General features: G+C 43.1%; 1 protein-coding gene across 1 annotated transcript in view; it reads left to right on the forward strand.

Moving 5' to 3' along the window:
* Positions 1–2435: 2435 nt before the first annotated feature.
* LOC127004548 (solute carrier family 22 member 7-like) overlaps positions 2436–25193 on the forward strand; it is a gene marked incomplete in the record, with an annotated part of 89976 nt that continues 67218 nt past the window's right edge. Inside the window, 1 exon segment of the mRNA XM_050872389.1 lies at positions 2436–2592.

The raw sequence follows: 25193 nt of genomic DNA on the forward strand, positions 1-25193 counted from the left end.
CGAGTGAGAGCAAAACAAACATCGCCATGGCTACCAACCGATTAACACATCAATATATTTTTTTTCTGTTATATATAGTGTACGTCACTGTATCAAGCACTGTTTACAACTTTACATAAATATTAGCCACACAATATTTTCCTTTATTGAAATGTGCCTCAAATGCATTCATGTTTCACTTTTCAACGTTTGTTTGATTTGCAGTAGTACCAACACTACACGGAAAGACAGCTTCGAAGGGGGAAGAGAAGGGAGCGTTTGGGAATACCTCCAAACGGAAACACACTCTCTAAGAGACGCTTCGACGAAGAGGGAAGAGATTGACTGAGAATCCGGGGGATAGAGACTTCGGGAATATGCTTCCCTCATCTAGGGATTAGCGACTGAGGGAAAGGACGTGGCACAGTCGTTCTCCATTCGTCTAGCGATTGGGCACCTTTCGTTTAGTAATCGGGCAGTATTCTTGATTGTTTTGTTTTTATTCCGGGCACCACGGTAGTCGGGCAGGAATAATCTTTTGAAAAAAAACATTAAATTCAAATCTCAAGATTGATCGGGCAGCTGTTGGGTAGGCATCATTATGGCCGTGCAGTTTTCGTTCAGCATTCGGGCAACTGTCCCGTAATTTTGGCATATTTTTAGGGAGGGCGAGCATGCGCAAGTGGGGGATTTTTTTTATATTTTTAAATAAGCACTTTTAGAGGCATTTCGAGGCCAATATAGAAAATATTTGGGGGTTATAGCCCCTCTAGTTCCCCCGGAAATTGCGGCCCTGGGCAATATTTGTGCAAACGTTTTGCCAAAATTTTCCACGCAGGAGGCCGGGTCAAAGTGCACCAATTAATTTCCAGCGATAGCAGAACGAACCAGGATCGTCGCGCTTTCGCCCAAAGATTGCCTATGTGTGAATAGGGTTAAAGTGCACCAATTTCCAATGATACCAGAATGAACCAGGATCATCGAGCTTTCGTCCCAAAATCGCCTATGTGTGAATAGGGTTTATAAACTCGAATGCTGCACAAATTGCAGTCGTGCAAGTGTCGTGTTCAGGATCGGGTATGTGTGAAAGCCCCTTAACTTTATAGTTTAAAGCAAACGACTCCTTTCTGCCTATTTTTGCCTAGTCTTCTCTCTGTTGTTTTCATGTTTTTTTTTTCTTTCTAACGATAACGTTTCTTCGATCTTGTCCACATTATATGTACTGGTATCACTGACTCCTGCCGTTGATGCGTTTTGTCACATATATAAGCTCTATATTCTATGATCCCCTGCAAATTCTCAACCAAGCCAGCATCTTATTATACATATAACATATGGTGGCAAACTTGTTATTCAGCGTGGCCTTCACCTGGGCCGTGTCATTGTGGTTTATTGTTCAAGGAGGAAGCTTAAATTAAGAGCATCCGTTATGTTATTTTCGTTGCCAGACTCGTCGTTGGTACTCTCTCTCTCTCTCTCTCTCTCTCTCTCTCTCTCTCTCTCTCTCTCTCTCTCTCTCTCTCTGTTTAGTTTTGTATTTTTTTAACCTTTGTCTGCCCCCTTTGTTGTACACACACACACACACACACACACACACACTTTGTGGAATCAACTGTTGCTTGTATTATTGCAAAACAAATCATGTAAACCACATCAAAACGATAGGGAGGCGTTTGTCATCTCAACTCGCAAGCAGTATATAAAGAAAGAGTTTTACCAGGCAAAGTGTCAGCGCGGAAGCAGTTTTGAAAAATAAATGAATTCCACCACAACCAATAATCCTTATAATGATTTAGACCAGAGAGGACATGGAAAATTTGTCTTACTCAAGCAAATTTTCTAAATGAAAGGAATTCGAACCCTTACTTATACCCTTGATGCAACTGTGCAACAAACAAAACCCACGCTAAAACAAATTTCAAGTGACTGTATACAGGTATCAACAAAAGAATACAGGTATCAACAACAAGATAATGCAGACAGGCCAGTCCTCATCGACAGACAGACTTGGTCGGCTCGGCTGACGCCAGCCGATAGGGTCGGTCTGTTGGCACCCTGCTACGGGCCGCCATATATTAGCAAAGGTCCATGCTTCCCCCTCTAAGAAGGGGACAATCTTTAAGCAGCAACAACAAAAAGAGAATGCATGCTCAACGCTAGAATATCTTGTCAGTCTCTCGATTTTTTTTCATTCATGGGCGAACTCTACCTATCCTTAAACCTTCTTAAAAAAAAAAAAAAAAAATATATATATATATATATATATATATATATATATATATATATATATATATATATATATATATATATATATATATATATATAAAAAATCAGATCGTCGATATCTTAAAAGAAATGTTGTACAATAACCTATCTGCCCTGGTATCAACAAATGAGGTTTACTACCCTGACGTACCCCATATGCGGCGTCACGCGTCATCGCGCCAGCCACCTCCTCGTGCTGGACCCATCGCCACCAGAGTGGCACGGGGCATCGTACTTTGCACCATACTCAGGAGTGGTCAGTGGCAGAGCTCGGGGACACGCGTGCGGTGGTACAGCTGCCGTCTCACTCACATTCTTTACTCGCTAAGGCCAAGATAACTGTGGGAGGTATGTTATTAGCACCACTACAATTTTATAAGTTTTATTTTTAGTGGTACGCAAAATCAACACTGTATCTATAGGAAACAGTCCTAAGGAGAACTATACATTTTATTCTGTTTTTGTTATTAAATACAGTGCTTTGCCTTGTTGTGTCACTTGTGAAGAAAAAGGAGAGAGCGTGATTATTACCAAGATTATTAGCACGATACTAATTGTAATAAGATAATCGAGTAGATATGGTTAATCAGCATGATCGGCTTTCTTTATTACAAAGGTACTACATTTGTAAACCTTGATGGAATAGCATTATTTTATCATATAGAAAACTGAGAGAAAAGTCTGCATGAAGACAGACCTTTCGTACGAACTATTGATAAGTTGTGCGGCACGGACGACTGGCTCAGCAAACACAAGATTAACGTTAAGCATAAGCATAAGTGACTCGATGAAAAGCAACGAAACCCCTTCTGGGACAAGCGGAGTTTGTTGACTCGCTGTTTATTATACCGTTGCATTATAGAAGGTAACAGGTATGTATGTGGCCAATTTCGGTTAGTTGGGCAAAATTTATCTGCCCTCTCTGGCCCAAATCCTCCTTTTATAAAATCTAGGCTTTTGCGCTGACACCCTACCTGGTCACGGACTCTTTCTCTTCTGCCCTTCAACATCTGTTCTTATTACATGGAGTATTGTTTCATACCACCTACCTGTACACCTAAGAAGGGTAATCAATAAAACCCTCAAATCTATTATAGACCGTCTTGTAGGTTTACTTCTTTTCTAAATCTTTTCAAATCATTTTTAAATAGGAAATTTCTGAAGCATTTATCAACATTCAACATTCCTTCTGATCGTCAGTTCAAATTCATCGAGGGACGTTCTATACTGATGCTTTCTTAACCGATTCTTTATCATCTATTTATAGTCGTCTCGGTAAAGCTTTTGTTATTGCCTTAAGACATCTGGAAGGTTGTTGACAAAGTCAGGCACAAAGCTTTCCTTTTAAACTATCCTCTTAAGGATCTTAACCCCCTTCTCTGTTCTATCTTTGATCTTTCGTCTCCGTGGTGCAGTGGTGAACGTGGCTAATAATAAATCTGAGGACCTGGGGCCGGATGTTCAAAGGATCGTAACTTTCCGCCACTAAGATCTTAGTAGCCCTCTCGTAGCCGCCATTTTTTTTTTTATCGTGGGCTACGATCACCACTAAGATGTAATTTCAAAAGACCGTCCGGATGCTCGTAGCTCACGATGATGCGATCGTAAATCTCGGTCCGTTCCGTCCCGCTGTCCAGGAATGGAACGCAGCTGACTGCCGTTTGGCCATTCAGAAGAAGTGTATCATCAGCCTTTGAGAGTGTTAGCCAATAATATTGCACCGTGTAAACGTAAACAAATAGGCTACATGCATTTTCATGTCCGAGACGTCAGTGTTATAAGATATATAGACAGTGTCTCCGAAAATGGTGGTTCAGGTTTTATAAATTATTACCCCTATTGTTCTACTATGCACTAATAATTAATGTCTTGGGAATCTATAATATTTCAACAAGCGCGTTCATCACTGAAGGAAAATGGATCCGCTCGGTCTCTATACTTCCTCTCACGTCTCAAAGCCCTGTTTACTGCCACATCGTGTTGCAGTACTAGTTGTAACTCCATCTTCTCTGACGAGACAGCGCAGAGGATAGCAGGAGAGGTAAATAAACAAACAAGACATCATACAGGTTATCTACGGTTTATATAGTGAAGAAACGTCCACCACTGTGGCACTACACAACCCTACGATCAGTGTAAGGGTGCTCCTCGAAACCCTCAGCCCTACGAGCAAATATGGCGGTCCGAAAATCGTAAAGACAGGCTTAGACAGTTCCAGGATCTTTTCGAACATACACCTTAGGCGAGTTACGAGAGGGTCACGATAATCAGAGAGGCCGCTGCGAGCGTTTGAACATCCGGTTCGAATTTCGCTCCAGGTAGTAGGTTGGCAGCCCACCCGGCTGTTCATCCTTCCTTTAGGGATGGTCGATAAATTGGTACCTGAGGAAGCATGAAGAAGACAAACTGTGGTAATCTGGATGTTGCACTGGCCCTGCCTGTGTCCCGGCCTTCGGGCCAATGGCACGGAGATGAGCACCGCTGCCACGCGCAACTAATAGTGTATACTCCCAACTTTACATTTACCTTTCTTTCTCGTAGATATATTCTTAATATCACGGACAGTCATTGCTCTTCTCCTAAACCTATGAAAATTGAGTCCTTCACTGAGCTCTATACCTGCCATCTGGTGGCCCTGGTGGAACTAGCAAAAAAATATGCATGTGGCATACGTCCAAGTAATTTTGTTCACTAGTTTCTTGCTATTATATAGAAATCACTTTTTTTTTCTCATTTCTACGGTATAGAGACACTTGACTTACTAGTATTTAAGAAACGGGGAAATGCAAGAAATAGAAAATTTTAATATATTTTTCCCATATATACAATCGTCACATGCTTTATGTTGTTCCTTTAAAGTTCCATATAGTGAATGTAATAGTATAAGATTCTAAAGATGTATGTATTAAGATTTGAATTAGAAATATGAAATAAGTATAATACTTACTGCCGGCAGCGTACGATATGTTTAGCAACAGAGTTAACAACCTCCCGCGCTCTGATTGGAAGGACAGAGGAATGCATCTTGTGTGAGGCAGCGGCGTGCCAGCCCGAGGAATGTTGAGTGGCAAAAATTTCAGCACTATCTTCCACCACTACTACAAGATTTTGAGAGCATGACACCATGCCAGACTTGTTTGACTTCTCTTTTCTTGCATGACGAAAATATTTACCCAAGGGGCCGCACTGATGCATTCCTAGCAACCACGGGATTGAGTGTTGTGTATATAGGATATATCGATGAATGCTCTTATTTTGCCAACAGTGTTCATTACAACGACATGAATAATGTACAGCCCTCAGATTTTTGGTGTAAACATGATAGTGACCATTACAACTCTGATGTTTTGCTAGTTTAGTATAGATTAATTAAGCCTCGCTGGACCCCAGCTGGCCGCAGGCTTGGCTCTGGCAGAGGCTCCATTAGGGCCACCAGATGGAAGGTCCAGCTCAGTGAAAGATCCAATAGTGTTCCACAGTATTCGTATACTGTGAATAATAATCTGACGAATACTTCAAAATTTATTATCAGACTTATAACAGCCGTTGTTCCTTACAACTCCTGCTTCCTGCTGGGCGGACGTGTAATCGTCGTGTATGCAGGTTCGAAAACTGTGGCAGCTCGGCGTCAATTTACTGTTGCATAACTTTGGAGCAGTGTGACGTCAAGAAGGAATTTTCAATAAATAGTAGTATTCATGAATGTATTCATAAATACTTTCAAGAAGTATTCGTATTTGTATTCGAATCAAAACCATTTCAGTGTATCGAATTCGTATTCGTATTCGTTGGAATTTAAAGTATTCGTATTCGTATTCGAATACACAACTCTCGTATTCACTTCATCTTTGTGTACATACCTTACTCACACTTTGTAAAGGAACTCTACTTTGATATCAAGTGAACTTTAGATGACTGATCAAAGCACCGCAATGATCCATCAAAATCATCACAATAGATTATCATTGCAATGTTGACTCCGGCTGGCTTTGACAAAAGAGTTCATTATGACTATTCATCAGTGGTATATCCTGTTGGTCTTGCAGTTTTTCCGAAAGATGAACTCATAAAGAGTCTTTATGAATGCTTGTGATGCGCTCCGTGGTTTAATGGTTAATGTGCCTAGCTACGAAGCTGCTGGTCCTGGTTCGAATCCCGGCACGGGCAGTCGGTATGCAGCTCACCCAACTGTTCGTCCTCCATATCAGGATGGTTGATAATTAATGGGTAACCTACCTGGGGAAACATGGGGAAGGAAAACTGTAGTAACCGGGATATCACATTGGCCCATGTCCCAGGCCAGTTCTTAGTCACCACATTATCTAATTCACCACACCTATTCACCTCAAAGGCCAATGCGACGGAGATGAGAAACACGGCCACGTGCAGCTATAGCGCATGCACAAAACTTTTCCTATGCCATGACGACATACCCCAAATGCCCTGCAGCACCCTCATTTCGGCCACATTATGAAGCCCATGCAACAAGTCTCGTGAGGATGCATCAACAGCCTTGCGGGGTTCATTGCATATATATATATACATATATATATATATATATATATATATATATATATATATATATATATATATATATATATATATATATATATATATATATATATATATATATATCGATGCGATGATATAATCCGTTCCAAAATCGCCGTCGGAATAAAAAAAAACGGTCGTATGGCAAGACTTTATTCTCGAAAAATCAAATAATTCCCAAAAAACAAGAAAAAAATATATAGTGCGTAATGATCACAGCTGCAGCGCAACGCGTTTAACAAATGCCTTTTACCCAACAATGCATAGCATAGTGTTTATCATTAGCAAATGTATCAGTTAAGTCACAAAATAATTATAAATTTTGTACCTTCTCCCCCATGTGACGAGTTACATCTGGCATGTAGAGTCGATGCTGGTTGAGTTTGATGATGAAGCAGCACGCTTAGTGCTGTTTGGAAGTAGAGTCTCCTTCCATTATGCCCAGGTCATCAGGGTCACACTGGACCCAAATCTGGCGAGCATGAGCTTTTGCTGGCAGATTTTGCTCGCGAGCAAGTCACTGTATCGTCACACTGACAAGCGACGAGCGGCGAGCGACGAGGAACCATGTAAACAAAGCCTCAGCCATGGCGCCTACTATATCCACGCTTCACATTACGGCTAACTGTGCAGCTATGACGGCATTACTTGTCGTTATTCAACGAGCGCAGAAGAAAAGACGAGTCTGGGTTCGGTCATGGCTGAAGAGAAGGGAGACCCATGGTGTATACAACAATCCATATTTCTTTCTTCAGCGTAAACTTACAGAAATGTGGATGGCTGTGGTCCCACAATTCGGAATGGTCCCTGACCCTATAGATATTAAAGAGTGCACAATACCGGAGGAGCAATGAACTCTAGAACTAGGAGCGAAGGTGGCCATGGCGAGTGTTTGATCTTGCATGATCTTGATATTGATGTCACAGGTGGCTTGGGTTTTCTCCCCGGCCAGACCTTTGTATCGGCAGCTCCTGTAATAGAAAAAACAAAACATACAGAAAAAACGGTGTTCAGCTACTCGGGGCAAGATGTCGCTGCCTACATCTTGCACGCCACATGCTCTCCAGGAACTCTTCCATCCCCCCAATCACTCGTCCACTCGTCTCTCCACTCAAACCCAGCAGCAGCACCATTTACTCCCTTACAGTTCTCCCATTCACTCCACGTCCCATCTCACTCAGAAACACCTGCATCATCTTCGTTCTCTCTTTGTTATACTTCTTATTCCAGCACTACATGCTGCACAGTCTCATCCACACCCCTGTCACACATTACTGCGGGACTCAGACCATCTACAGTTCCTTGCATTCACATCCAGACACTGCGCTCTAGCACGGAAAAGAAGATCACCTCCCAGGCTTCCCTCATACCACACCTCACACTTGGGGCCTCTTTCTCCCTGTACCAGTCGAGGGTTTCCTTTCTTTCCATTTCATTCTTCCACTTGCTCAATCCCTCATCTTTTACTGCCATATCTATCACATTCTTCCACTTTCTTATAGCCCACTCAAACCCCTCTCTATTTATGTTTGTTACTTTACATTCAAACACATTCTGCCTATCTTCAAAGGGGCGGTACTTAGCGTAACATTCCTGTCTATCTTTCGCCCACATTTATTCGCCCATTTGCCATCTCTTATATTCCACAGATATACTTTTCGTGCTAATCTTGCATTCTCCATTTGTTCCAGTCTCACTTTATATCATATATATATATATATATATATATATATATATATATATATATATATATATATATATATATATATATATATATATATATATATATATATATATATATATTGTAACGGTGTACCGGGGGGCGTTTAAAGGGCGTTGATTAAGACTTCAGCTTCCTTAAGGCGAATATATTCTTAGCCTATATGTACAAGGAGCGTCGGAGCGAGAGCGACTGCCGTTGTGTGTCAGTCGGACTCTCGTGAAGGAGTGACGAGTTACAGGTTGGAAAATAATTGTTACAATTGGTCACGTACGTCAAGGTGACCTCCACGCACTATGAAATGCGTTGTATACAAACTGAGACGGTAAACACTGACGGACGACATTCCTATAAGGTGGCGTGATCTATCTGTCGTGGGCTTTTTTTTCCATTGACAATTGTATGCCTAATTCGTGGTGATATTAAATAATAATAATAATAATAATAATAATAATAATAATAATAATAATAATAATAATAATAATAATAATAATAATAATAATAATAATAATAATAATAATAATTATAATAATAATAATAATAATAATATATTGATATCCTACTATAACACTGCTCGGTCACCTACCAGTGATCGCGACCTCGCGATATATAAAGATCTAACTAGCAGTCTAGTTACCATTAACATACATAGTGGGAGTTTGTTAAGCAGACTGCCTATGATACAATTGCATTAAAACACTGGCTATGTAAGAACATATGTATAGTCATAATATAAATAGGGAGAGGTAAAACACAACGTGTGTGACATGAAACATAAGAAATCTCTCAAAAGATAAATATAAGGACACATGTATAAGAAGCTATCAACTGGCATAGTTACAGACAATGAAACGTTCATCTAGCTCCTAAAAAAAATACAGTAGTGAAACATACAGTAGTGAAACATAGTACAATGTTAAGTATAGGAGCAGGGGAATGCCAGGTTTCTGTCATCTGACTTGCTTGAGAAAAGGAAAAACTACCTTGCCAGTGGCCTCCCTGCATCCAGTCGCCGTGTCTGCGCAACCAAATAATCGTGCAGGACAGAGTTCCTCCTAATAAGGTAGCACATGACGACGAAACTGACGAACATCAGAAACATTGGTACAAAAAATCCAGGGTACAAGTAGGGGAGATGCAAGTATTCAGGCAAGTAGTAACAAATGTACGGAAGTGGGGGTAGCCTCAGCGGGGGGGACTGGAAGTGGGGGTTGGGGGGGTCAGCGGGGGGGTTACGGAAGAGGGGGGTATCTGGACCCCCCCTACCCCCCCCTACCCCCCCTCCCATCTCTTTTACCTTTTCACCAACCCCCCCACACCCTCCCCACCAGCTAAAAAAGTTGGGCCACAAAATTTCGAGCTAGCAGCAGATTTCTCAAGAATCAGAGGGGAATGGAACACACACACACACACACACACACACACACACTCACACACACACACACGCATGATCCCTTTTTCACGGAAAAAGGTAAACTCGATGCGGCAACGTCTAAGGTCATACGACACCGAAGAGCAGGCAGAAAATATAAAGAAATGCAAGTTGAGAAAAGAAATAAGAAGAAAGAAGTTAAGAAATGAGATATAAGACATTAATTAATGCAAAATCAGAAAAAAAAAGACTTGGTGCTGCAGTGTTTAGGGTTAGATGGCACCAAATAACCGGTGTAAAAAAATATATACATAAGTTGAGGAAAGAAATAAGAAGAAACAAGTTGAGAAATGAGAAATAAGAAGATAATGATACTCGTACAATACACCTAGCAAAAACTTAAATAATTTATCGAGTCTTACGTTCAATGGCGATTTTTTATTTTATTTTCGGACTTGCATTAGAGAGTAAATTCATATTCCAGCCTGGTCATTAACCTAATGTCTTTAACCTTTTCCGTGATTATAATCTTGTGGTCATTCGAGGGCCCACGATCTTATCTTAACCCTTCAAGTACCCCCTCTCCCGTCACCCCCCCCCTCCCTGCTGGGCACCCCTACTCCCGTCACCCTCTCGCTTCCGTACGCTAGCCCGAGAGGGGTGGGGGTGGGGTGGGGTGGGGGGGTGGGGTGGGGGGTGAGGGGTAGGGGTGGGGGTGGGTGGGGGGGGGTTGGTGAAAAGGTAACAGCTATGGGAGGGGGGTCCAGATACCCCCTCTTCCGTAACCCCCCCGCTGACCCCCCCAACCTCCACTTCCAGTCCCCCCCCGCTGAGGCTACTCTCACTTCCGGACATTTGTTACTACTCAGGCAGCGTTTCCTCCAGGATTTCCGCAAACTCTGTTTTGTTTGCGAAAGACAATGACTTAAGGGAATTAGTCACATAAGAGATGCTGGAGAAGTGAATGTTATCGAGAGACCGTAGAGGAAACACTCGATGGGAAATATTGGCCGTGAAAGCCAGACGGATCCGGGATGGGTACGTTGTTATGTTAGTGGAGCGGATATAGCATGCTTCCGCTATGGCATAGTGACCAGTAACCCGTTGATAAGTGGTACCCTCCGGGCAGATGACTGATATATAGAAGGACTGAGGGAAATATAAATAATGCAGACCCTGAAAGTTCTTATGGAAAACAGGTGTTGGTGGTAGCTGCTTGTAAGGGCACAGGGAAAGAGCGTCAGACGCGTTCACGCGGGTGAGGGCGATCTCGCATATCCCTCCCCGAACTGGTAGGAAGGCAAAGAGAGACGCAGAGCAATAGAATCTCCTGAAGACCGTCTCCTGGCAATATTGCAAGAGTGAGTAGCTACCCGTTGAATACAGAGCGAAATCCTTCGCGATTAGAACAAGAAACGGGGACGTGTCCAGGGCTAACACACTGTCCTTAGCTGAAAAAGGGAACGGGACAATTTCGTGTGCCTCAAACACGTCCGCCGTCTGAAATGGAACATGAATGATTATGACATCGGGGGTGAGGCTGGACTCAATCAAGGGGTAAAAATATTGACTCATGTCTGGGTTAAATAAAGGTGTGAGGCTATAATTTTGATACCCGATATGGATAGTCGTTCTCAAATCGTGGAGAGGGAACAAGGCAGGTGTGACTCTACCGTGCGCTGCATCAACCATGTTGCTAATAACCTGCTGATTTGCCGTTGCGACAGAATTAATGACGTTTTCCAATACATGCAAGGCCTGATCTAGGAGGAGAAACTGATTCACCTGGTCGATCTGCTTGACAACTATGTTGATAACTTCTACCATCTTATTTGTTTGCTCTAGCAGTTCCTCAATGTGAGTATGCAACCGCGCAAGTTTTCTACAATTGGCGTTGATCACCCTGCGATTTCGGGCAGCAAAGGAAAGTACATGAGCGTAGTGGTCCCGCAAATCGCGCACGTCCTTGTCGGTTGCCGTACCGAAGAGGAACTTTGAGGCGGACCCAACGATGTTGAGCAACCCCCTCTTTACCCGAGAGTGAACTGAGTGAAAACTATAATCCATGTCTACCTCATCAACTTTTCCCCGTAAGAACAGAATCCTATCCTCCAGGAGTTGAAAAAGATTCAGAGAGTTGGTACTAGAAGGTGCCTTTGATTCCCTAGTCTTGGTAGCCCGTATGGCGTCTGCCATGCCGAGTAGTTTTTCTGAGACTATCCTGATTGTGTCTGTGGTGTTGGTCAAGGAAGTATATGGATATTTTACGAGGAGCACATCTTCTATGAGGAAGACCTCTCCTATGTGTGCCGTGAGGGCGCCAGGCTTCAGGTGGATGGGTGTCGTTGCAAGCAGGGAGCCGAGGGACAACAAGATGATCAGAAAACGCAACATCATGATCTGAAAGTGGTGGGAATGAAGTATTTAAACCCGTGGTCTCAAGTTATAGCTATGGGCGTTGGGAGTATCTTGTTGAACATTTGACTCTGAGGGGGAATTACCAATATCAAGGTCCAAAGGTGAGGGAATTACTTTCAGACGTTCACTGTGAACTTCTAGACTGACTTCACTATTTGACTCTAGAACCATGAACCGATTTCCCCTGACATTCCGAACAACTCGGTAAGGACCCACAAATTTAGCCCCCAGTTTCGAACTCCTTTCCGCTTGCTTAATCATGACTGTGTCACCCTCTTTTAATTCCACCGGGACGGCCTGTTTGTGTTGTTTTTACATCATTTCAACCTTCGTAGCTTTTAACGTACACCTAACCTCTGAGTGTATCTTGGAAAACATCTGCATCTGCTGTTGTGCGTACCTATTAATGTTGTAGAAAGGTTGATGTGGTTTTGTTAGGAAGTTGTACGGAAGACGTTTCTCCACCCCATATAAGATGTAATAGGGAGACTTCCCCGTAGAGTCGTTTACCGACGTATTTATGGAAGCGGCTATATGCGATAGCCAATCCTCCCAGTTATCGTGGAAATCGTTCACGATAGGCCTGAGGACCTGTAAGATTTTCCTATTAGCCCTCTCCGCCAACCCATTAGCAGCTGGGTGGTAAGCTGTGATGAAGGATTGCGTGATGTTAAACTGAGCGCATATTTCGCTCAATACTGTGTTCCTAAACGCGGTGCCATTGTCACTCAAAAGAATTCGAGGAGACGAATGTGGACACAACACGTGAGTCACGAGGGCATGGGCCACGCGTGTGGCTGTCTTGTCTTTGAGAGGCACTAGAACTAGAAACCTAGAGAACTGGTCGACGCACACCAATAAGTGGCGCGAACCATGTTGGCTCTGGGGGAGCTGTAATAAGTCTATATTAACAACATACCAAGGCGCCTATGGTATTTGGTATTGCAACATAGGTGCTGGCCCTTTTACGGACCCCTTGTGCTTAGCACAAACGACGCAATGTGCGACATGTTTTTCTACATCAACCCGTAATGTGGGCCAGTAGAATTTTCGTCTTTTTTTTTTTTTTTTTTTTTTACGTCTTGGCCTATTGCGCCGGTAGTCTTCTTCCCGGTGGATCCTGATTGTCGGTCCAAGGCTACTTCCCGGTGGGTCCTGATGGTCGGCCCAGCCCGTTCTGGCGCAGGGGAGTGTTTATAGTGGCGCCATCTTGCATTGGCTCATGCTGCCCTCCCGGAGCTCATCTTTAATCCTAGAATCTAGAGTCCGGGTTGATAGGTGGTCTTCTGGACAGCATGTGGGTAGTTTTAAGCCACTCGGCGGCGGCTGAAAATTCCCAGCTTGGTGGTACCGGTCGGGGATTGAACTCGTGTCCTCCTGAACGCGGGGCCGTCTTGCTATCTGTTCAGCCACCGCCACCGTCTGGTGACAGATAGCGTCTTGTCTCTTCCTGGGTGACCCGCAATGGGTGTGTCATGGACCAGCTTAAGCGTCACGGGGACGTATTTGTCTGGGATGACCAGTTCTTCTATAGGTACAGGTTTGGTTGGCCATGACCTACAAAGGAGGTTGTCCTCTGATAGGAAGAATTGTGAAAAGAGAACTGGCAATTCAGGAAGGTTTGTTTCGTCTCCCGACTCTAGGGCGTAAATTTACCTCTTCCACACCGGGTGGTCTCGCTGAGCAGTGTGTAGCTCAGGTGAAGTGAAGTTGTAGATGACCTCTGGGGTGGTAAACGTGCCTATCGAAATATTCCGAGATAAGGTATCTGCGACCACATTCGTTTTCCCGGTGATATATTTTATCTCCGGATTGTATGCTTGGATCGTTAAGAACCATCTTGCCAGACGACCGTGTAGGTTTTTTCCCTTGAAAAGATCAGTTATGGCCGCGTGGTCCGTATACACCACAATTTTGTACCCCATCACTATGTCTCGAAAATGCTTCAGAGCCCACACAATGGCAAGAGCCTCTAGGTGGGTAACAGAATAGTTCTTTTCCGGAGCTGTTAGTACTCGACTGGCGAACGCTATTACATGCTTTTTGCCGGACTTATCTGTTTGCATAAGAGCGGCTCCTAGTCACTAGCCGAAGCGTCGGTACAAAGCTGAAAGGGGTCCTTGAAATCCGGAAAGACAAGGACCGGAGCCTGTGTAAGCGCTTTCTTTAAATCCTCAAAGCTCGTTTGTTGAGCTGGGAGCCACTGAAATGGGACGTCTTTCTTTAATAGATGGGTTAGGGGACTCGCGCGTGCTGCGAAGTCCTTTATGAAAGGCCTGTAATAACCTGCGACGCCCAAGAAAGACCGTACCTTGTCCGCAGACGTTGGGTGAGGGAACTGTGTGTCCACTGTGTGGATGCCGAATTCGTCCACGACATGCCCCAAGAACTTGATCCGAGGCTTTAAGAATCCACATTTGGTGATTTTGAGCTTTAATCCGACCTCTTGAAGTCTGTGTAGGACTGCTTTTAGTGTTTCCATGTGTGCATGCACGTCTTTACTTGCTATGATGATGTCGTCTAAATACACATAGACAGAGTTGCCCAGCAAGTCACCAAAAATAGTGTTCATTGTCCTTTGGAAGGTCAAGGGAGCTCCTTTGAGCCCGAACGGCATCCTCGTCCACTCATAGTGGCCATGAGGCGTGCTGAAAGCCGCTATTTCACGTGACTCGGGGGCCATGGGCAGTTGGCAGTAGCCACTGACCAGATCAAGACTCGTAAAGACTTTATTTCCTCTACCGAGACACATCAGAAGATCTCTAAGAACGGGAAGCGGAAAATGATCATCCACGGTCGCGTTGTTCACACGCCGGAAATCAATCACAGGACGATAAGAACCGTCTTTCTTTGGAACCAGAAACAAGGGTGAATTCCACGGGGAATTCGATTCTTTGATGACACCTTGTTCTAGCATTTCAGAGATAAGTTGCTGCACAACCTCCCTCTGACTGTGGGGGAGCTTGTACGCATTGATATATACAGGATTGGTATTGGGTTTTAACTTAATGTGGTGTTCAGCACACTGCGTAACTCCAAGCGGCTCGCCTGGTAGAGCAAGCGCCCCCCTATAATGTTCCAGTAGCTGGACTAAGGTTGGCTTAATTTCGGAATAGTGTGCAACTTTTAGGAATGCCTCTAAATTAGCTGTGTCTTGTTCGGGAGAAGCCTGACACGCCGAGGTTATGCCTGAGACTTGGGCTGAAGGGTATTCAGCTGGTTCAGGGGCGACATTTTTCCCATACACTAGACACTGGCACAATCTAACACCGTGTTTTAAGGATACAGGGGATCCTGACGTGTTTATTACCAATGCCTCTGCAATACCTCCCTCCTTGACTGTCGCGAGAGTTACCTCTACCGTCACCCGGTGTATGTGAGGTGCTCCGTCGATACACACATCACTGCCCGTTGGAGGGGCGTTAGGTAACCGGATTTTAACAAGTTTTGCAGCACGATCCGGAACTATTTGAGGACCTTCTACGACTGCCGTTACTGTCCGCCACAAGTCTGCAATGTTTTCGTGTGGTTTGACCGTAAGAAGTGACACTTGGGCGGTGGCAGACCCTGAGTCTGTGGTGGGTTGGTCATTTTCCCCCTCTGAGGGCGGGATTACAGGTGACATAGGCGATGGATTTACCATCCCCTGTATGCGTCGTCCTTGATACACGATCGCGTTGCTTTCAGGGTTTATGGTTATGTGCAGGTCTTTCATGGCGTTTAATCCTAAGATCCCATCCACAGGTAAGGCAAACCTGCTAGATACATAAAAGAAATCTCGAAAGGGACATACTTTTTCATCTAAGCTGACTGTTAGTGGTACTCGCCCAAGGATTCCCAAAGTGGTGCCCGTCACGCGTACCACATTCAGGTCGTTCTCTTGGAGCGGCCAATTTTTCCCTCTCGCCTGTCGTGTCAATGACCTGTAAGCGACGTCTGAGATTACACTGACTGTCGCACCTGTGTCTACCGCTAAGGTGAGTGAAATTTTGCCCACCTTGCAAGGGAGGGCAATTATGCCTGTCCGTCCCAAAGCGGCAATGACGGAGTTAAGTTGCTCCCAATTAGTATCGTCCTTAAGGGACACTTGGATGTACGCCTTGGGACTGTCACGAAGTCATGTCTTTTTATTCTGAGAAGAGGAGGAGTGTGGTTTACTGTCCGCCGAGGACTTGTACTTCTGTTCCTCCTTGGCCTTTTGTATTGCAGAACAACTGTCTGAATCATGAAAACAATTCCCGTGGACAAGGCAAAAGGCAGCCTTCCGCTGATGGTTTGGCCTAGGGTTCCTGTGTGATGAATGATGCCCGCCCCTGTAACCTCCTGATCTCCTATCAGAGCCCTGTCTTGAGTGTGTTGATTCCCTACGTTTCGCGAAGCAAGAATGTTCAGAATGTCCTGATTGTTTGCAAAAACTACAGGTGAGAGATGCCTTACTTTGTGCCTGCAATGCTGCGGCTGTTGCGAGGGGTTGATGGTGAGGGTGTTCCTGAACCTTGACTTCTAACTCTGAGACGAAGTCAACCAACTTCCCGCTTGGTTTGAAGGCCAAAGGAAGGGTAGAACGGCGGTTCTTCTCTGAAATATGAAATAAGTAAAAAAACAACTCGAAGGCTGTCTTTACCTGGTGCTTTTGCGTACAGCCCCCTGGAAGCCACTGGGCGTCTTCTAGGCTTTTGACACAGTCAACCGCCAGCTGATTTGCCTCAATCATGGCGTCCCAAATCGGCTTTGTTGAGGAATTTTTTTGAAGGGACTCAACCGTGTGTGCCATCTGTCTAACGAAGCTTGGTTTACTCCCGCCCCCGAAGATTTTTATGAAATTCCTTTTAAGAACCTCATAGTTTACTCCAATGTCCCCCGAAGCGAACGCTGAGGACTGCATCAAATTTAGTGCCCGAGAGCCTGGAAGTAACCGGGACCGAATGAAAGCGATTTTATCATGATCTTCCGTAATGGAGGAATTTACGATGGCAGACTCACAAAGATCTAGGAACTGTCTCGCCGAAAAGTCGGTCTCGCCGCCAGAGAACTGCCGAATACTGGCGTGAGTTGGAATGACCCGAATCGGGGGAGGGGGGAAGTGGGGTGTGGCCCCGGCAGGAGTGGAGGGAGGTGGATCGTCAGGCATTTTGATCGGCTGAGTGGGGGTTAAGTATTCAGACGAACCTGGAGGTGAAGGGGCTCTTTCCCTTGGAAGTGATGAGTATGTAGTACCCGAACGTAAATTTACAACATTAAAATCATCGGTGCCTGCACCGTGCTCCAATTCCTCCTCACTTGAAGGACGAGCCAAATGTTTAAAGGTGTCGCCGAGTTTAGCGAGAGTGTCTTTGTTCATAAGTTACAATATAGGAGCATATTTTGATAGCTGTAAATATTAACCAATAAACGTAACGTGTATGAATTAATAGTTTGCCCCGAACCCCTAAAAACAAGAAAGGATGGCTAACAAGGTGCCTGTTAGATGTAATAGAAGTTAAGGTTATAATGGAATGTCATAATGTTATGGGTATATGAAAAAAATAATTCTATAAACTGCGGTATTTTGGGTAGGAGAAATTAAGTGAGTATGCCCTTAAGGCGCTTGTTTTCTCTCGAGCGACGAAGAGAAAATGGAGCCAGGGCACACTGAGGAAGATGAACAATCACAGTTTTACTGCTAGCAGACAATAAGAAAGGATCAATATCGTATGCGAATGAACGTTACTCTCACAATTATGATTGATTAACCGTGTTAGGACCACAGAAATAAAAAGGTCGTGCCTCTGCTCGAAAGAAAACTGGAATAAGCAGAGCCGGCATAGTTTGACCAGAAGGGAATATCCACAAATACCAAGATTAATCAGCTGATGTAGTGTAGAGGGCGAAGGGTGGCGACGACCTGGGGTACGTGCAGTCTGTGGAGTCGCGTCGGAAGACCTCGGCCGCGGCAGCAGCGGCGGTGAGAGTTGAGGGAAGGGCGGACATCGGGAGACTCGTAATGGCTGCTGGAAACTGCTGACGAAGCGATTTGACTGGCAGTGGCCTGGTGCCGGAACTCTGCTGCCAGACGTAGGATGGCTGCGGCGTTCTTGTTATACTGAGAGATGGGCCGCGGTGGCAGATAAGGCGACTTGGGTGTGTAACCTCTTGAGAAGACGCCTTGCAGGAACGGTAGTGGTAACTGCTTGCAGTCACCGGGAGATGTCCGCGGGTGCCCTGGCTGACTGTTTGCCGGAAGAGGTTTGGGCCGATGCTCCCGGCAGCGGCGGTGTTGCCGTCCGCTGTGTTGCTAGGTGCCTGTGGCTGTGTGTGCCTCCTTCTGCGTGCCGCGGAGGGCTTGGAGTGCTTGTAGCAGGGCTGGGCGGCTTGTAGATTGTGGCCCTCGCTTTTGGTTGCGTAGGCCTGTTGGTGGCCCGAGGCTTGACGCCTGTATAGAGCTTGTAGCTGACGCCTGGAGAGAACTTGTAGCTGGCGCCTGGCGAGTTGCCGCGGACGGCTGGCTTGTGACTCCTTCCTTCCTTCTACGCCTGTCCCCGGAGTTTGTTGGTGAGTTCTCGTGGCTTGGAGCTTGGAAGAGAACGAGGTAGCGAAGGCACAGGGGCGGTGGGGAACGTTGCCACCAATATGTAACAGTGTACCGGGGGGCGTTTAAAGGGCGTTGATGAAGACTTCAGCTTCCTTAAGGCGAATATATTCTTAGCCGATATGTACAAGGAGCGTCGGAGCGAGAGCGACTGCCGTTGTGTGTCAGTCGGACTCTCGTAAAGGAGTGACGAGTTACAGGTTGGAAAATAATTGTTACAATTAGTCACGTACGTCAAGGTGACCTCCACGCACTATGAAATGCATTGTATACAAACTGAGACGGTAAACACTGACGGACGACATTCCTATAAGGTGGCGTGATCTATCTGTCGTGGTTTTTTTTCCATTGACAATTGTATGCCTAATTCGTGGTGATATTAAATAATAATAATAATAATAATAATAATAATAATAATAATAATAATAATAATAATAATAATAATAATAATAATAATATATAATATATATATATATATATATATATATATATATATATATATATATATATATATATATATATATATATATATATATATATATATATATATATATATATATATATATATATATATATATATATATATATATATATATATATATATATATATATATATATATATATATATATATATATATATATATATATATATATATATATATATATATATATATATATATATATATATATATATATATATATATATATATATATATATATATATATATATATATATATATATATATGTGTGTGTGTGTGTGTGTGTGTGTGAGTGTGTGTGTGTGTGTGTATATATATATATATATATATATATATATATATATATATATATATATATATATATATATATATATATATATATATAACGGACTAATTTGGGGGGAACTTAGTTCGTTAATGCCTAAAGTCCGTTATAAGCGGCGGAAACTTAATAATACATTTAATAATACCGACGAACCTAATAAACATATGTACCTATATATTCCTTTTTATTGTGTATGTTGTCTGCATGTTGTTTGTATAGCCGCACAGCACACTGCGAAGCACTGAGGCTGCCAGGTTGACAGTGGGGCCTTACGGGGGGGCCGTATTTTTACGGGTACGGGTAAAATTTTACAAGTTAGCCTATCGCGCACTGGCAGACGGACGTGTTTTTTTGTGTGTGTTTGTTTGTTTGTTGCTTTGTTTTGGTAGTTTTTGGTGTGTTATGAAATAAAATGCCAGCTGTTTCTGTCGCAAATCATTAAGGGAAAGTCGCACCCTAATATACATAGAATTATGGCAAATGGGTGATTTTCTGTGAAACACACGAAGAGCATCTATATACTACTCCCAACACTGTCACAATGTTTTACAGTTTTATTTGCTATATAAATGTATTTTTAGAATAAATTAGATAAAATATTGGCAATATCTGGCAACCCCATACGCATGCATAGCACTTGTTTACAATGTAATACGGGTAAATATATAGATTTTTTATTTTTATTTCATTGGATAGAATAATGTTGCTGGAGGTTTTTGGCATCTTTTCGATGAGGCTATAGCCTCTCTTCCATTGTTTCAGGCCTCAGTGACACACAAACAGAAAGGCAGGTTATAATTTTATTCTGGTCTCCTCATACTTCATCATTTACCTTGTTTTTCTACATCATGGGTGGTGTCAAGAAAGGCAAGAAGGCACTACGTAAAAGTGCTGCTCTGAAGACTTTATGACCATAGCTGGGCGTTATCGCGATAAATTATCGCGATACTTTAACGCTGATAACAAAATCGGGTTATCGGCCATCCGCTACTTATTTAAATATATATCGGTATCTTCGTTACTTTTGTAACCAAACCAGCGATAATCGCTACTTTTTTCCGCCTCTCAGAAAAAAAACCGTTGTCTCCTCCCTACTGCGCGCATGCGTGGTCCGGGCGCCCGGTGTTGTATGAAAAAACTTTGGGGTATGAAATATCTTCGATGAAGAGATTTCATACTTAGATCATCAACATTAACACACTTGCTTATTTTTTTATGTTAGACTCAAAAATCAATATATCAAAGAGAAAAATCATTTAACTTTGCCGAAAAGATGATTATTCACTGCTTCAAATTTGATATTCCATATTCATTTGTGAGCATGCCATGGTATTGAAGGCACCCAGTGTTGTGTTATTTGGTGTCCCATCGTCAAAAGGTGGCGCTTTGGATTACAAACACTGGTCTTTCGTGAACTGCGTATGCTCAGACCAGCAAGCGTAGCACTGCACATACTCACAAAGCTTTTTAACACATTAAGAGTTGCTGGAAGGCTTAATCAGACATACAGTACCACCATTCTCACTGTTTCTAGAACGACACTCTGTACATATAAATACAACTCGTACAGAGTGTCGTTCTAGCAACAGCGGGGATGGTGGTAGTGGTACTGTATGTCTGATTCAGCCTTCCAGCAACTCTTCATTACGGTTAAAAAGCTTTGTGAGACTGTACAATTCTACGCTTGCTGGTCTGAACATGCGCAGCTCACGAGAGACCAGTGTTTGTAAACAAAAGCGCCAGCTTTTGACGGTGGGGACACCAAATAACACAACACCGGTTCAGGCGTTTCTAATATTACCGTCCATAGGTAGGTGTCAAGGTGTGGTTTTCAGGTTGTATAAGTTTTTTTTTAAATACAGATAATGAAAATTTGAATTCATCTATGTTTTTTATTTGAAATATCAATATAATATCGTTTTCGCCAATCGGACTTATCGCTAGCTAGTATCGGAATTGTGGATTTATATCGGTTATCGGTTATCGCCTATATTTGTGTCTCCAGTTAACGAATATCGGTTGTCACCGATAAGGTTTTCCATTATCAGTTATCGGTTATCGGGAATAAGGTTTTCTGTTATCCTGCCCAGCTATGTTTATGACTATAACGCAGGTTACAGAGTTGGAAATATTCAGCCACTGCTTGGATTCCCAACTACATATAGGATAAGTTGCCCTCGAAAGAGAAGATATAAAACGAGTGTGTGTGGGAGGGCAAAAAGAACGTAAGAGAGTGAAGGGAGACTCAAAATAATATGCAGCTAGAGAGTTTTAACTTTAAATGGACGGCCTTTTAATGCCGGCGAACTTTAAATGTCCATTTACTGAAAACTTGCTTTTTCATACTTTGCCGCAACATAACTCTGCTTAGAATTAACGGATTTTAATGATTCTTTGTGCACTTTAAAGTATATTTTGAGGTCTTTTATTTTTCGAAATGCAAATACAAGGAACATTCATTTATAATATTTTTTATCAATTTCTTCAATAATTTTAAGGCATTTAAATATGTACTTCACATGTAAAAATTCGCAATAAATTGTAGATGTAAATTACATTGAATCTACTCTGGAATTATTGATTTTAGATGTCTAATCTTTCATTTGAAATGTAGAAAAAAGGGTTTGGTCAGGCCAATACGGAGAAATGATAAATTACATGTTGTTTTAAATTATCAACACTATTCCCACTATCCTCACTACGTACTATATATACCGAAAGTAGAACTTGGCAAATGACAGCTTGTGGTAAGGGGTAAGTATGTACAACACAACAAGAGAAAAAAAAGAAATCTAATGTTACCACACCTATGAGGTCAGCCGACCTACCCTTAAATCACTAAATGATTGACTTTTCAATGCCTATTGTGCATACTTAAGAATGATGTTTTCTATGCCCTCTCTGGCCTCAATCCTCAGAAGGCTTATGGACCTGATGGAGTGCCTCCTATTGTCCTTAAAAACTATGCTTCCGTGCTGACACCCTGCCTGGTCAAACTCTTTCGCCTCTGCCTGTCAACATCTACCTTTCCTTCCTGCTGGAAGTATGCCTTCATACAGCCTGTGCCTAAGAAGGGTGACCGTTCCAATCCCTCAAACTACCGTCCTATAGCTTTACTTTCTTGTCTATCTAAAGCTTTTGAATCAATCCTTAACCGGAAGATTCAAAAGCACCTTTCCACTTTTGACCTTCTATCTGATCGCCAGTATGGGTTCCGCAAGGGGCGTTCTACTGGTGATCTCCTTGCCTTCCTAACTGACTCTTGGTCATCCTCTCTTAGCCGTTTCGGTGAAACCTTTGCTATTGCGCTGGACATATCAAAAGCCTTTGATAGGGTCTGGCACAAATCTTTGCTTTCCAAACTACCCTCCTACGGTTTCTATCCTTCTCTCTGTACCTTTATCTCCAGTTTCCTCTCTGACCGTTCTATTTCTGCTGCAGTAACGGTCACTGTTCTTCCCCTAAACCTATTAATAGTGGTGTTCCGCAGGGTTCTGTCCTATCTCCCACTCTCTTTCTGTTGTTCATTGATGATCTTCTTTCCAAAACGAACTGTCCTATCCATTCTTACGCCGATGACTCTACTCTGCATTACTCAACTTCTTTTAATAGAAGACCCACCCAACAGGAACTAAATGATTCCAGGATGGAGGCGGCAGAACGCTTAGCCTCAGACCTTACTTTTATTTCCGATTCAACGCCTCAAAAACACAGTTTCTCCACCTATCCACTCGACACAATTTTCCAAACAACTATCCCCTATTCTTTGGCAACACTCAGCTATCACCTTCTTCAACACTAAACATCCTCGGTCTATCCTTAACTCAAAATCTCAACTGGAAACTTCATATCTCTTCTCTTACTAAATCAGCTTCCTCGAGGCTGTGCGTTCTATACCGTCTCCGCCAGTTCTTCTTCCCCGCACAGTTGCTATCCATTTACAGGGGCCTTGTCCGCCCTCGTATGGAGTATGCATCTCACGTGTGGGGGGGCTCCACTCACACAGCTCTCTTGGACAGAGTGGAGTCTAAGGCTCTTCGTCTCATCAGCTCTCCTCATGCTGCTAGTCTTCTACCTCTTAAATTTCGCCGCCATATTGCCTCCCTTTCTATCTTCTATCGATATTTTCATGCTGACTGCTTTTCTGAACTTGCTAACTGTATGCTTCCCCCCCTCCTGCGGCCTCGCCACACACGACTTTCTACTCAAGCACATCCCTTTACTGTCCAGATCCCTTACGCAAGAGTTAAACAGCATCTTCACTCTTTCATCCCTCACGCTGGTAAACTCTGGAACAATCTTCCTTCATCTGTATTTCCTCCTGCCTACGACTTGAACTCTTTCAAGAGGAGGGTATCAGGACACCTCTCCTCCCGAAATTGACCTATCTTTCGCCCACTCCTCTAACTCTTTTTAGGAGCAGTGAGTAGCGGGCTTTTTTTTCACATTTGTAACCTTTTTTATGCCCTTGAACTGACTCCTATGCTGTAAAAAAAAAAAAAAAAAAAAAAAAAAACGCTGCCGCTGTTGCAAAATAGCTCGCAGAGAGAGGTTCAACCAGTTTCCAGATTTTATATTTCCCTGACCACTCAGAAAGATCACAAGTGGATAAACTAGGAGAAAACCAGGCAATTTAATGTTTTTCCTGCTGTGTATTCCCCCAGTGCGCGTGCGTGGTGGACAGCAGACCGACTTATTTCTGTGAGGAGGTATTTCTCAAAAAACGACCCGCGTAATGGGCCACCCCGCCACATCTTGCGCTTCGTATTTCCGCCGCCCCACACCGCGTGCCGAATAAATTTAAACTAACGAAATCTAACCTACGTAACGGGCGATACCCTAAGCCAGTGGTTCTCAACTGGTGGTCCATGGAGCACTGGTGGTCCATGGTGACTTTTTGAGTGGTCCACAAGACGTCCACTGTATTCGGAAATAAATTGGAAAATGAATGTCCATAATTTTAGATTTATTGAAAATTTTGCACGAACAATTCAATCAAAATAAAGAATTGGTCATTCATTTTATTATATTATTCCCATTTAAGAAACATATTGGAAGTCCTTAAGTTGTAGCTGCTGAGTCACTTTCAATTTATAAACTTAATTTATTCTAATATGAATATCCAAGATTCACTGTGCGAGTCGAGGTGACGAACCATCCTGTTGATTCCTTGCAGCTGCCGCGCGCTTACATATAACACTCGTAAAATGGTGGCTATTATTTTATATAATTTCTCGAAATTCTGTTTTGAAGAAATATATTTCAAACCAAAATGCTTGTTATGTATGAATGATTTATCATAACTCAAAAATGAAATGGTTCACGACATTTCTTTTATTGGGTTGGTGGTCTGTGGTCATTAACGAGTTCAGAACCACTGCCCTAAGCTGTGTCAGTACCGAGACTCACAAACACTTGGCTATTTTTAATAACATTTACCTCCCCTGGATTGATGCAGAAGACTTTCTTGTGGTGTAAATACGTTCTTCTTTTGAATGGAAACCACAAGGATCAA

The sequence above is a fragment of the Eriocheir sinensis genome, chromosome 3 (assembly GCF_024679095.1).
Source record: "Eriocheir sinensis breed Jianghai 21 chromosome 3, ASM2467909v1, whole genome shotgun sequence".
Lineage (NCBI taxonomy): Eukaryota > Metazoa > Arthropoda > Malacostraca > Decapoda > Varunidae > Eriocheir > Eriocheir sinensis.